Here is a 15,553-nt window from a genome sequence, read left to right on the forward strand (position 1 = left end):
GGAATCACAGGAGAGGTTCAAATCAAAGAAAGTTAGTGTGTCAGTCCTCTTGCACTTAAGTCGGCATTGTGCCTTTTGTATTAAATTCGGATGCAATTTCTGTGTTTCATCGTCAATAAGATGGTCCAAGGGATTCAGTAAACCTGAAGTGAAGGATCGGAATCTAAAACTGGACTCACAGGAGAGGTTCAAATCATAGAAAGTTAGAGTGTCAGTCCTCTTGTACTTAAGTCGGCATTGTGCCTTTTGTATAAAAGTCGGATGCAATTTCTGTGTTTCATCGTCAATAAGAAGGTCCAAGGGATACGGTAAACCTGTAGTGAAGCATCGGAATCTAAAACGGGACTCACAGGAGTGGTTCAAATCATAGCAAGTTAGAGTGTCAGTCCTCTTGTACTTAAGTCGGCATTGTGCCTTTTGTATTTAATTCGGATGCAATTTCTGTGTTTCATCGTCAATACGAATGTCCAAGGGATACAGTAAACCTGAAGTGAAGCCTCGGAATCTAACACTGGACTCACAGAAGAGGTTCACATCATAGAAATTTAGAGTGTCAGTCCTCTTGTACTTAAGTCGGCATTGTGCCTTTTGTATTAAATTCGGATGCAATTTCTGTGTTTCATCGTCAATAAGAAGGTCCAAGGGATACAGTAAACTTGAAGTGAATCATCGGAATCTAACACTGGACTCACAGGAGAAGTTCAAAGCATAGAAAGTTAGAGTGTCAGTCCTCTTGTACTTAAGTAGGCATTGTGCCTTTTGTATTAAACTCAGATGCAATTTCTGTGTTTCATCGTCAATAAGAAGGTCCAAAGGATACAGTAAACCTGAAGTGAAGCATCGGAATCTAAAACAGGACTCACAGGAGAGGTTCACATCATAGAAAGTTAGAGTGTCAGTCCTCTTGTACTTAAGTCGGCATTGTGCCTTTAGTATTAAAATCGGATGCCATTTCTGTGTTTCATCGTCAATAAGAAAGTCCAAGAGATACAGTAAACCTGAAGTGAAGCATCGGAATCTAAAACTGGACTCACAGGAGAGGTTCAAATCAGAGAACCTTAGAGTGTCAGTCCTCTTGTACTTAAGTCGACATAGTGCCATTTGTATAAAATTCGGATGCATTTTCTGTGTTTCATCGTCAATAAGAAGGTCCAAGGGATACAGTAAACTTGAAGTGAAGCATCGGAATCTAAAACTGGAATCACAAGAGAGGTTCAAGTCATAGAAAGTTAGAGTGTCAGTCCTCTTGTACTTAAGCCGGCATTGTGCCTTTTGTATAAAATTCAGATGCAATTTCTGTGTTTCATCGTCAATAAGAAGGTCCAAGGGATACAGTAAACCTGAAGTGAAGCATCGGAATCTAAAACTGGACTCACAGGAGAGGTTCAAATCATAGAAAGTAATAGTGTCAGTGCTCTTGTACTTAAGTCGGCATTGTGCCCTATGTATTAAATTCGGATGCAATTTCTGTGTTTCATCGTCAATAAGAAGGTCCAAGGGATACAGTAAACCTGAAGTGAAGCATCGGAATCTAAAACTGGACTCACAGGAGAGGTTCAAATCATAGAAAGTTATAGTGTCAGTGCTCTTGTACTTAAGTCGGCATTGTGCCTTTTGTATTAAATTCGGATGCAATTTCTGTGTTTCATCGACAATAAGAAGGTCCAACGGATACAGTAAACCTGAAGTGAAGCATCGGAATCTAAAACTGGACTCACAGATTCAAATCATAGAAAGTTAGAGTGTCAGTCCTCTTGTACTTAAGTCATCATTGTGCCTTTTGTATTAAAATCGGATGCAATTTCTGTGTATCATCGTCAATAAGAAAGTCCAAGGGATACAGTAAACCTGAAGTGAAGCATCGAAACCTAAAACTGGACTCACAGGAGAGGTTCAAATCAGAGAAACTATCGTCAGTAAGAAGGTCCAAGGGATTGAGTAAACCTAAAGTGAAGCATCGGAATCTAAAACTGGAATCACAGGAGAGGTTCAAATCATAGAAAGTTAGTGTGTTAGTCCTCTTGTACTTAAGCCGGCATTGTGCCTTTTGTATTAAATTCGGATGCAATTTCTGTGTTTTATCGTCAATAAGAAGGTCCAAGGGATACAGTAAACCTGATGTGAAGCCTCGGAATCTGAAACTGGAATCACAGGAGAGGTTCAAATCACAGAAAGTTAGAGTGTCTGTCGACTTGTACTTATGTCGGCATTGTGCCTTTTGTATTAATTTCGGATGCAATTTCTGTGTTTCATCGTCAATAAGAAGGTCCAATGGATACAGTAAACATGAAGTGAAGCCTCGGCAACAAAAACTAGACTCACAGGAGAGGTTCAAATCAGAGAAATTTAGAGTGTCAGTCCTCTTGTACTTAAGTCGGCATTGTGAATTTTGTATTAAAATCGGATGCAATTTCTGGGCTTCATCGTCAATAAGAAGGTCCAAGGGATACAGTAAACCTGAAGTGAAGCATCGGCATCTAAAGCGGGACTCACAGGAGTGGTTCAAATCAAAGAAAGTTAAAATGTCAGTCCTCTTGTACTTAAGTCGGCATTGTGGTTTTTGTATTAAATTCGGATGCAATTTCTGTGTTTCATCGTCAATAAGAAGGTCCAAGTGATACAGAAAACCTGAAGTGAAGCCTCGGAATCTAACACAGGACTCACAGGAAAGGGTCAAATCATAGAAAGTTAGTGTCAGTCCTCTTGTACTTAACTCCGCATTGTGCCTTTAGTATTAAATTAGGATGCAATTTCTGTGTTTCATCGTCAATAAGAAAGTCCAAGGGATACAGTGAACCTGAAGTGAAGCATCGAAATCTAAAACTGGACTCACAGGAGAGGTTCAAATCAGAGAAAGTTAGTGTGCGTGCTCTTGTACTTAAGTCGGCATTGTGCCTTTTGTATTAAATTCGGATGCAATTTCTGTGTTTCGTCGTCAATAGGAAGGTCCAAGGGATACAGTAAACTTGAAGTGAAGCATCGGAATCTAAAATTGGAATCACAGGACAGCTTCAAATCATAGAAAGTTAGAGTGTCAGTCCTCTTGTACTTAAGCTGGCATTGTGCCTTTTGTATAAAATTCGGATGCAATTTTTGTGTTTCATCGTCAATAAGAAGGTCCAAGGGATAAAGTAAACCTGAAGTGAAGCATCGGAATCTAAAACTGGACTCACAGGAGAGGTTCAAATCATAGAAAGTTAGGGTGTCAGTCCTCCTGTACTAAAGTCGTCATTGTGCCATTTGTATTAAGTTCGGATGCAATTTCTGTGTTTCATCGTCAATAAGAAGGTCCAAGGGATACAGTATACCTGAAGTGAAGCATCGGAATCTAAAAACTGGCCTCACAGGAGTGGTTCAAATCATTGAAAGTTAGAGCGTCTGTCCTCTTGTACTTAAGTCGGCATTGTGCCTTTTGTATTAATTTCGGATGCAATTTCTGTGTTTCATCGTCAATAAGAAGGTCAAAGTGATGCAGTACACCTGAAGTGAAGCATCGGAATCTAAAACAGGACTCACAGGTGAGGTTCAAATCATAGAAAGTTAGAGTGTCGGTCCTCTTGTACTTAAGTCGGCATAGTGCCTTTTGTATTACTTTCGGATGCAATTTCTGTGTTTCATCGTCAATAAGAAGGTCCAAGGGAAACAGTAAACCTGAAGTGAAGCCTCGGCAACAAAAACTGGACTCACAGGAGAGGTTGAAATCACAGGAAAATAGAGTGTCAATTCTCTTGTACTTAAGTGGGCATTGTGCCTTTTGTATTAAAATCGAATGCAAATTCTGTGCTTCATCGTCAATAAGAAGGTCCAAGGGATACAGTAAACCTGAAGTGAAGCATCGGAATCTAAAACTGGACTCACAGGAGAGGTTCAAATCATTGAAAGTTATAGTGTCAGTGCTCTTGTACTTAAGTTGGCATTGTGCCTTTTGTATTAAATTATGCAATTTTTGTGTTTCATCGTCAATAAGAAGGTCCAAGGGATACAGTAAACCTGAAGTGAAGCATCGGAATCTGAAACTGGTCTCACAGGAGAGGTTCATATCATAGAAAGTTAGAGTGTCAGTCCTTTTGTACTTAAGTCGGCATTGAGCCTTTTGTATTAAATTCGGATGTAATTTCTGCGTTTCATCGTTTATAAGAAGGTCCAAGGGATACAGTAAACCTGAAGTGAAGCATCGGAATCTAAAACGGGACTCACAGGTGTGGTTCAAATCATAGAAAGATAGAGTGTCAGTCCTCTTGTACTTAAGTCGGCATTGTGACTTTTGTATTAAAATCGGATGCAATTTCTGTGCTTCATCGTCAATAAGAAGGTCCAAGGGATACAGTAAACCTGTAGTGAAGCATCAGAATCAAAAACTGAACTCACAGGAGAGGTTCAAATTAGAGAAAGTTAGAGTGTCAGTCCTCTTGTACTTAAGTCGGCATTGTGCCTTATGTATTAAATTCGGATGCAATTTCTGTGTTTCATCGTCAATAAGAAGGTCCAAGGGATACAGTAAACCCGAAGTGAAGCATCGGAATCTAAAACTGGACTCACAGGAGAGGTTCAAATCATAGAAAGTTATAGTGTCAGTGCTCTTGTACTTAAGTCGGCATTGTGCCTTTTGTATTAAATTCGGATGCAATTTCTGTGTTTCATCGTCAATAAGAAGGTCCAAGGGATACAGTAAACCCGAAGTGAAGCATCGGAATCTGAAACTGGACTCACAGGAGAGGTTCATATCATAGAAAGTTAAGGTGTCAGTCTTCTTGTACTTATGTCGGCATTGTGCCTTTTGTATTAAATTCGGATGCAATTCCAGTGTTTCATCGTGAATAAAAAGGTCCAAGGGTTACAGTATACCGGTAGTGAAGCATCGGAATCTAAAACTTGACTCACAGGAGAGGTTCAAATCATAGAAAGTTAGAGTGTCAGTCCTCTCGTACTTAAGTCGGCATTGCGCCTTTTGTATAAAATTCGGATGCAATTTCTGTGTTTCATCATCAATAAGAAGGCCCAAGGGATACAGTATACCTGAAGTGAAGCATCGGAATCTGAAACTGGAATCACAGGAGAGGTTCAAATCATAGAAAGTTAGAGTGTCAGTCCTCTTGTACTTCAGTCGGCATTGTGCCTTTTGTATTGAAATCGGATGCAATTTCTGGGTTTCATCGTCAATACGAACGTCCAGGGGATACAGAAGACCTGAAGTGAAGCATCAGATTCTAAAACTGGAATCACAGGAGAGGTTCAAATCAGAGAAAGTTAGTGTGTCAGTCCTCTTGCACTTAAGTCGGCATTGTGCCCTTTGTATTAAATTCGGATGTAGTTTCTGTGTTTCATCGTCAATAAGAAGGTGCAAGGGATACAGAAAACCTGAAGTGAAGCATCGGATTCAAAAGCTGGAATCACAGGAGAAGTTCAAATCAAAGAAAGTTAGTGTCAGTCCTCTTGAACTTAAGTCGGCATTGTGCCTTTTGTATTAAATTCGTATGCAATTTCTGTGTTTCATCGTCAATAAGAAAGTCCAAGGGATACAGTAAACCTGAAGTGATGCATCGGAATCTAAAACTGGACTCACAGGAGATGTTAAAATCATAGAAAGTTAGAGTGTCGGTCCTCTTGTACTTAAGTCGGCATTGTGCAGTTTGTATTAAATTCGGATGCAATTTCTGTGTTTCATCGTCAATAAGAAGGTACAAGGGATACAGTAAACCAGAAGTGGAGCATCGGAATCTAAAACTGGACTCACAAGAGTGGTTCAAATCATCGAAAGTTAGAGTGTCAGTCCTCTTGTACTTAAGTCGGCACTGTGCGTTTTGTATTAAATTCGTATGCAATTTCTGTGTTTCATTGTCAATAAGAAGGTCCAAGGGATTCAGTAAACCTGAAGTGAAGCATCGGAAACTAAAACCTGACTCACAGGAGAGGTTCAAATCATAGAAACTTAGAGTGTCAGTCGTCTTGTACTTAAGTCGGCATTGTGCCTTTTGTATTAATTTCGGATGCAATTTCTGTGTTTCATCGTCAATAAGAAGGTCCAAGGGATACAGTAAACCTGAATTGATGCATCGGAATCTAAAACTGGACTCACAGGAGAGATTAAAATCATAGAAAGTTAGAGTGTCGGTCCTCTTGTACTTAAGTCGGCATTGTGCATTTTGTAATAAATTCGGATGCAATTTCTGTGTTTCATCGTCAATAAGAAGGTACAAGGGATACAGTAAACCTGAAGTGAAGCATCGGAATCTAAAACTGGACTCACAGGAGAGGTTCAAATAATAGAAAGTTAGAGTGTCAGTCCTCTTGTACTTAAGTCGGCATTGTGCCTTATGTATTAAATTCGGATGCAATTTCTGTGTTTCATCGTCAATAAGAAGGTCCAAGGGATACAGTAAACCCGAAGTGAAGCATCGGAATCTAAAACTGGACTCACAGGAGAGGTTCAAATCATAGAAAGTTATAGTGTCAGTGCTCTTGTACTTAAGTCGGCATTGTGCCTTTTGTATTAAATTCGGATGCAATTTCTGTGTTTCATCGTCAATAAGAAGGTCCAAGGGATACAGTAAACCCGAAGTGAAGCATCGGAATCTGAAACTGGACTCACAGGAGAGGTTCATATCACAGAAAGTTAAGGTGTCAGTCCTCTTGTACTTATGTCGGCATTGTGCCTTTTGTATTAAATTCGGATGCAATTTCAGTGTTTCATCGTGAATAAAAAGGTCCAAGGGTTACAGTATACCGGTAGTGAAGCATCGGAATCTAAAACTTGACTCACAGGAGAAGTTCAAATCATAGAAAGTTAGAGTGTCAGTCCTCTCGTACTTAAGTCGGCATTGCGCCTTTTGTATAAAATTCGGATGCAATTTCTGTGTTTCATCATCAATAAGAAGGCCCAAGGGATACAGTATACCTGAAGTGAAGCATCGGAATCTGAAACTGGAATCACAGGAGAGGTTCAAATCATAGAAAGTTAGAGTGTCAGTCCTCTTGTACTTCAGTCGGCATTGTGCCTTTTGTATTGAAATCGGATGCAATTTCTGGGTTTCATCGTCAATACGAACGTCCAGGGGATACAGAAGACCTGAAGTGAAGCATCAGATTCTAAAACTGGAATCACAGGAGAGGTTCAAATCAAAGAAAGTTAGTGTGTCAGTCCTCTTGCACTTAAGTCGGCATTGTGCCTTTTGTATTAAATTCGGATGCAATTTCTGTGTTTCATCGTCAATAAGATGGTCCAAGGGATACAGTAAACCTGAAGTGAAGCATCGGAATCTAAAACTGGACTCACAGGAGAGGTTCAAATCATAGAAAGTTAGAGTGTCAGTCCTCTTGTACTTAAGTCGGCATTGTGCCTTTTGTATAAAATTCGGATGCAATATCTGTGTTTCATCGTCAATAAGAAGGTCCAAGGGATATAGTAAACCTGAAGTGAAGCATCGGAATCTAAAACGGGACTCACAGGAGTGGTTCAAATCATAGCAAGTTAGAGTGTCAGTCCTCTTGTACTTAAGTCGGCATTGTGCCTTTTGTATTTAATTCGGATGCAATTTCTGTGTTTCTTCGTCAATACGAATGTCCAAGGGATACAGTAAACCTGAAGTGAAGCCTCGGAATCTAACACTGGACTCACTGAAGAGGTTCACATCATAGAAATTTAGAGTGTCAGTCCTCTTGTACTTAAGTCGGCATTGTGCCTTTTGTATTAAATTCGGATGCAATTTCTGTGTTTCATCGTCAATAAGAAGGTCCAAGGGATACAGTAAACTTGAAGTGAATCATCGGAATCTAACACTGGACTCACAGGAGAAGTTCAAATCATGGAAAGTTAGAGTGTCAATCCTCTTGTACTTAAGTAGGCATTGTGCCTTTTGTATTAAAATCAGATGCAATTTCTGTGTTTCATCGTCAATAAGAAGGTCCAAGGGATACAGTAAACCTGTAGTGAATCATCGGAAGCTAAAACTGGACTCACAGGAGAGGTTCAAATAATAGAAAGTTTGAGTGTCAGTCCTCTTGTACTTAAGTCGGCATTGTGCCCTTTGTATTAAATTCGGATGTAGTTTCTGTGTTTCATCGTCAATAAGAAGGTGCAAGGGATACAGAAAACCTGAAGTGAAGCATCGGATTCAAAAGCTGGAATCACAGGAGAAGTTCAAATCAAAGTAAGTTAGAGTCAGTCCTCTTGAACTTAAGTCGGCATTGTGCCTTTTGTATTAAATTCGTATGCAATTTCTGTGTTTCATCGTCAATAAGAAAGTCCAAGCGATACAGTAAACCTGAAGTGATGCATCGGAATCTAAAACTGGACTCACAGGAGATGTTAAAATCATAGAAAGTTAGAGTGTCGGTCCTCTTGTACTTAAGTCGGCATTGTGCAGTTTGTATTAAATTCGGATGCAATTTCTGTGTTTCATCGTCAATAAGAAGGTACAAGGGATACAGTAAACCAGAAGTGGAGCATCGGAATCTAAAACTGGACTCACAAGAGTGGTTCAAATCATCGAAAGTTAGAGTGTCAGTCCTCTTGTACTTAAGTCGGCACTGTGCGTTTTGTATTAAATTCGTATGCAATTTCTGTGTTTCATTGTCAATAAGAAGGTCCAAGGGATTCAGTAAACCTGAAGTGAAGCATCGGAAACTAAAACCTGACTCACAGGAGAGGTTCAAATCATAGAAACTTAGAGTGTCAGTCGACTTGTACTTAAGTCGGCATTGTGCCTTTTGTATTAATTTCGGATGCAATTTCTGTGTTTCATCGTCAATAAGAAGGTCCAAGGGATACAGTAAACCTGAATTGATGCATCGGAATCTAAAACTGGACTCACAGGAGAGATTAAAATCATAGAAAGTTAGAGTGTCGGTCCTCATGTACTTAAGTCGGCATTGTGCATTTTGTAATAAATTCGGATGCAATTTCTGTGTTTCATCGTCAATAAGAAGGTACAAGGGATACAGTAAACCTGAAGTGAAGCATCGGAATCTAAAACTGGACTCACAGGAGAGGTTCAAATAATAGAAAGTTAGAGTGTCAGTCCTCTTGTACTTAAGTCGGCATTGTGTCTTTTGTATTACATTCGGATGCAATTTCTGTGTTTCTTCGTCAATAAGAAGGTCCAAGGGATACTGGAAACCAGAAGTGAAGCATCGGAATCTAAAACTGGAATCACAGGAGAGGATCAAATCAAAGAAAGTTAGTGTCAGTCCTCTTGTACTTAAGGCGGCATTGTGCCTTTTGTATTAAATTCGGATGCAATTTCTGTGTTTCATTGTCAATAAGAAGGTCCAAGGGATTAAGCAAACCTGAAGTGAAGCATCGGTAACTAAAACCTGACTCACAGGAGAGGTTCAAATAATAGAATGTTATAGTGTCAGTCCTCTTGTACTTAAGTCGACATTGTGCCTTTTGTATTAAATTCGGATGCAATTTCCGTGTTTCATCGTCAATAAGAAGGTCCATGGGATTCAGTAAACCTGAAGTGAAGCATCGGAATCTAAAACGGGACTCACAGGAGAGGTTCAAATCATAGTAAGTTAGGGTGTCAGTCCTCTTGTACTTAAGTCTGCATTGTGCCATTTGTATTAAATTCGGATGCAATTTCTGTGTTTCATCGTCAATAAGAAAGTCCAAGGGGTACAGTCAACCTGAAGTGAAGCATCAGAATCTAAAACTGGACTCAAATAGTGGTTCAAATCATAGAAAGTTTGAGTGTCAGTCCTCTTGTACTTAAGTCGGCACTGTGCCTTTTGTATTAAATTCGTATGCAATTTCTGTGTTTCATTGTCAATAAGAAGGTCCAAGGGATAGAGTAAACCTGAAGTGAAGCATCGGAAACTCAAACCTGACTCACAGGAGAGGTTCAAATCATAGAAAGCTTGAGTGTCAGTCCTCTTGTACTTAAGTCGGCATTGTGCCTTTTGTATTAAATTCGGACGCAATTTCTGTGTTTCATCATCAATAAGAAGGTCCAAGGGATACAGTAAATCTGAAGTGAAGCATCGGAATCTAAAACTGGAATCACAGGAGAGGTTCAAATCATAGAAAGATAGAGTGTCAGTCCTCTTGTACTTAGGTCGGCATTGTGCCTTTTGTATTAAATTCGGATGTAATTTCTGTGTTTCGTCGTTTATAAGAAGGACCAAGGGATACAGTAAACCTGAAGTAAAGCATCGGAATCTAAAACGGGACTCACAGGAGCTGTTCAAATCATAGCAAGCCAGAGTGTCAGTCCTCTTGTACTTAAGTCGGCATTGTGCCTTTTGTATTTATTTCGGATGCAATTTCTGTGTTTCATCGTCAATACGAAGGTCCAAGGGATACAGTAAACCTGAAGTGAAGCCTCGGAATCTAACACTGGACTCACAGTAAAGGTTCAAATCATAGAATGTTGGAGTGTCAGTCCTCTTGTACTTAAGTAGGCATTGTGCCTTTTGTATTAAAATCAGATGCAATTTGTGTGTTTCATCGTCAATAAGAAGGTCCAAGGGATACAGTAAACCTGTAGTGAATCATCGGAAGCTAAAACTGGACTCACAGGAGAGGTTCAAATAATAGAAAGTTTGAGTGTCAGTCCTCTTGTACTTAAGTCGGCATTGTGCCTTTTGTATTAAATTCGGATGCTGTTTCTGTGTTTCATCGTCAATAAGAAGGTGCAAGAGATACAGAAAACCTGAAGTGAAGCATCGGATTCTAAAACTGGAATCACAGGAGAAGTTCAAATCAAAGAAAGTTAGTGTCAGTCCTCTTGAACTTAAGTCGGCATTGTGCCTTTTGTATTAAATTCGTATGCAATTTCTGTGTTTCATCGTCAATAAGAAGGTCCAAGGGATACAGTAAACCTGAAGTGATGCATCGGAATCTAAAACTGGACTCACAGGAGAGGTTAAAATCAGAGAAAGTTAGAGTGTCGGTCCTCTTGTACATAAGTCGGCATTGTGCAGTTTGTATTAAATTCGGATGCAATTTCTGTGTTTCATCGTCAATAAGAAGGTACAAGGGATACAGTAAACCTGAAGTGAAGCATCGGAATCTAAAACTGGACTCACAAGAGTGGTTCAAATCATCGAAAGTTAGAGTGTCAGTCCTCTTGTACTTAAGTCGGCACTGTGCGTTTTGTATTAAATTCGTATGCAATTTCTGTGTTTCATTGTCAATAAGAAGATCCAAGGGATTCAGTAAACCTGAAGTGAAGCATCGGAAACTAAAACCTGACTCACAGGAGAGGTTCAAATCATAGAAACTTAGAGTGTGAGCCCTCATGTACTTAAGTCGGCATTGTGCCTTTTGTATTAATTTCGGATGCAATTTCTGTGTTTCATCGTCAATAAGAAGGTCCAAGGGATACAGTAAACCTGAAGTGATGCATCGGATTCTAAAAGTGGACTCACAGGAGAGATTAAAATCATAGAAAGTTAGAGTGTCGGTCCTCTTGTACTTAAGTCGGCATTGTGCATTTTGTAATAAATTCGGATGCAATTTCTGTGTTTCATCGTCAATAAGAAGGTACAAGGGATACAGTAAACCTGAAGTGAAGCATCGGAATCTAAAACTGGACTCACAGGAGAGGTTCAAATAATAGAAAGTTAGAGTGTCAGTCCTCTTGTACTTAAGTCGGCATTGTGTCTTTTGTATTAAATTCGGATGCAATTTCTGTGTTTCTTCGTCAATAAGAAGGTCCAAGGGATACTGGAAACCAGAAGTGAAGCATCGGAATCTAAAACTGGAATCACAGGAGAGGATCAAATCAAAGAACGATAGTGTCAGTCCTCTTGTACTTATGTCGGCATTGTGCCTTTTGTATTAAATTCGGATGCAATTTCTGTGTTTCATCGTCAATAAGAAGGTCCAACGGATACAAAAAACCTGAAGTGAAGCATCGGCATCTAAAACAGGAATCACAGGAGATGTTCAAATCAAAGAAATTTAGAGTGTCAGTCCTCTTGTACTTAAGTCGGCATTGTGCCTTTTGTATTAAATTCGGATGCAATTTCCGTGTTTCATCGTCAATAAGAAGGTCCATGGGATACAGTCAACCTGAAGTGAAGCATCAGAATCTAAAACTGGACTCAAATAGTGGTTCAAATCATAGAAAGTTTGAGTGTCAGTCCTCTTGTACTTAAGTCGGCACTGTGCCTTTTGTATTAAATTCGTATGCAATTTCTGTGTTTCATTGTCAATAAGAAGGTCCAAGGGATAGAGTAAACCTGAAGTGAAGCATCGGAAACTAAAACCTGACTCACAGGAGAGGTTCAAATCATAGAAAGTTTGAGTGTCAGTCCTCTTGTACTTAAGTCGGCATTGTGCCTTTTGTATTAAATTCGGACGCAATTTCTGTCTTTCATCATCAATAAGAAGGTCCAAGGGATACAGTAAATCTGAAGTGAAGCATCGGAATCTAAAACTGGACTCACAGGAGTGATTCAAATCATAGAAAGTTAGAGTGTCAGTCCTCTTGTACTTAAGTCGGCATTGAGCCTTTTGTATTAAATTCGGATGCAATTTCTGTGTTTCATCGTCAATAAGAAGGTCCAAGGGATACAGTAAACTTGAAGTGAAGCATCGGAATCTAAAACTGGAATCACAGGAGAGGTTCAAATCATAGAAAGTTAGAGTGTCAGACCTCTTGTACTTAAGCCGGCATTGTGCCTTTTGTATTAACTTCGGATGCAGTTTCTGTGTTTCACCGACAATAAGATGGTCCAAGGGATACAGTAAACCTCAAGTGAAGCATCGGAATCTAAAACTGGACTCACAGGAGAGGTTCAAATAATAGAAAGTTTGAGTGTCAGTCCTCTTGTACTTAAGTCGGCATTGTGCCTTTTGTATTAAATTCGGATGCAGTTTCTGTGTTTCATCGTCAATAAGAAGGTGCAAGGGATACAGAAAATCTGAAGTGAGGCATCGGATTCTATTACTGGAATCACAGGAGAAGTTCAAATCCAAGAAAGTTAGTGTCAGTCCTCTTGAACTTAAGTCGGCATTGTGCCTTTTGTATTAAATTCGTATGCAATTTCTGTGTTTCATCGTCAATAAGAAGGTCCAAGGGATACAGTAAACCTGAAGTGATGCATCGGAATCTAAAACTGGACTCACAGGAGAGGTAAAATCATAGAAAGTTAGAGTGTCGGTCCTCTTGTACTTAAGTCGGCATTGTGCAGTTTGTATTAAATTCGGATGCAATTTCTGTGTTTCATCGTCAATAAGAAGGTACAAGGGATACAGTAAACCTGAAGTGAAGCATCGGAATCTAAAACTGGACTCACAAGAGTGGTTCAAATCATCGAAAGTTAGAGTGTCAGTCCTCTTGTACTAAAGTCGGCACTGTGCGTTTTGTATTAAATTCGTATGCAATTTCTGTGTTTCATTGTCAATAAGAACGTCCAAGGAATTCAGTAAACCTGAAGTGAAGTATCGGAAACTAAAACCTGACTCACAGGAGAGGTTCAAATCATAGAAACTTAGAGTGTCAGTCCTCTTGTACTTAAGTCGGCATTGTGCCTTTTGTATTAATTTCGGATGCAATTTCTGTGTTTCATCGTCAATAAGAATGTCCAAGGGATACAGTAAACCTGAAGTGATGCATCGGAATCTAAAACTGGACTCACAGGAGAGATTAAAATCATAGAAAGTTAGAGTGTCAGTCCTCTTGTACTTAAGTCGGCATTGTGTCTTTTGTATGAATTTCAGATGCAATTTCTGTGTTTCTTCGTCAATAAGAAGGTCCAAGGGATACTGGAAACCAGAAGTGAAGCATCGGAATGTAAAACTGGAATCACAGGAGAGGATCAAATCAAAGGAAGTTAGTGTCAGTCCTCTTGGACTTAAGTCGGCATTGTGCCTTTTGTATTAAATTCGGATGCAATTTCTGTGTTTCATCGTCAATGAGAAGGTCCAAGGGATACAGTAAACCTGAATCGAAGCATCGGAATCTACAACTGGACTCACAAGAGTGGTTCAAATCGTCGAAAGTTAGAGTGTCAGTCCTCTTGTACTTAGGTCGGCACTGTGCGTTTTGTATTAAATTCGTATGCAATTTCTGTGTTTCATTGTCAATAAGAAGGTCCAAGGGATTAAGCAAACCTGAAGTGAAGCATCGGAAACTAAAATCTGACTCACAGGAGAGGTTCAAATAATAGAATGTTATAGTGTCAGTCCTCTTGTACTTAAGTCGACATTGTGCCTTTTGTATTCAATTCGGATGCAATTTCTGTGTTTCATCGTCAATAAGAAGGTCCAACGGATACAGAAAACCTGAAGTGAAGCATCGGCATCTAAAACAGGAATCACAGGAGACGTTCAAATCAAAGAAGTTTAGAGTGTCAGTCCTCTTGTACTTAAGTCGGCATTGTGCCTTTTGTATTAAATTCGGATGCAATTTCCGTGTTTCATCGTCAATAAGAAGGTCCAAGGGATACAGTAAACCTGAAGTGAAGCATCGGAATCTAATACGGGACTCACAGGAGAGGTTCAAATCATAGTAAGTTAGGGTGTCAGTGCTCTTGTACTTAAGTCGGCATTGTGCCTTTTGTATTAAATTCGGATGCAATTTCTGTGTTTCATCGTCAATAAGAAAGTCCAAGGGATACAGTCAACCTGAAGTGAAGCATCAGAATCTAAAACTGGTCTCAAATAGTGGTTCAAATCATAGAAAGTTTGAGTGTCAGTCCTCTTGTACTTAAGTCGGCACTGTGCCTTTTGTATTAAATTCGTATGCAATTTCTGTGTTTCATTGTCAATAAGAAGGTCCAAGGGATAGAGTAAACCTGAAGTGAAGCATCGGAAACTAAAACCTTACTCACAGGAGAGGTTCAAATCATAGAAAGTTAGAGTGTCAGTCCTCGTGTACTTAAGTCGGCATTGTGCCTTTTGTATTAAATTCGGACGCAATTTCTGTGTTTCATTGTCAATAGGAAGGTCCAAGGGATACAGTAAATCTGAAGTGAAGCATCGGAATCTAAAACTGGACTCACAGGAGAGGTTCAAATCATTGAAAGTTAGAGTGTCAGTCCTCTTGTACTTAAGTCGGCATTGAGCCTTTTGTATTAATTTCGGATGCCATTTCTGTGTTTCATCGTCAATAAGAAGGTCCAAGGGATACAGTAAACTTGAAGTGAAGCATCGGAATCCAAAACTGGAATCACAGGAGAGGTTCAAATCATAGAAAGTTAGAGTGTCAGTCCTCTTGTACTTGAGTCGACATTGTGCCTTTTGTATTAAATTCGGATGCAATTTCTGTGTTTCATCGTCAATAAGAAGGTCCACGGGATACAGTAAACCTGAAGTGAAGCATCGGAATCTAAACCTGGACTCACAGGTGAGGTTCACATCATAGAAAGTTAGAGTGTCAGTCCTCTTGTACTTATGTCGGCATTGTGCCTTTTGTATTAAATTCGGACGCAATTTCTGTGTTTCATGGTCAATAAGAATGTCCAAGGGATACAGTAAACCTGAAGTGAAGCATCGGAATCTAAAACTGGACTCACAGGAGTGGTTCAAATCATAGAAAGATAGAGTGTCTGTCCTCTCGTACTTATGCCGGCACTGTGCGTTTTGTATTAAGTTCGTATGCAA

The sequence above is a fragment of the Schistocerca serialis genome, chromosome 3, assembly GCF_023864345.2.
Source record: "Schistocerca serialis cubense isolate TAMUIC-IGC-003099 chromosome 3, iqSchSeri2.2, whole genome shotgun sequence".
Taxonomy (NCBI): Eukaryota; Metazoa; Arthropoda; class Insecta; order Orthoptera; family Acrididae; genus Schistocerca; species Schistocerca serialis.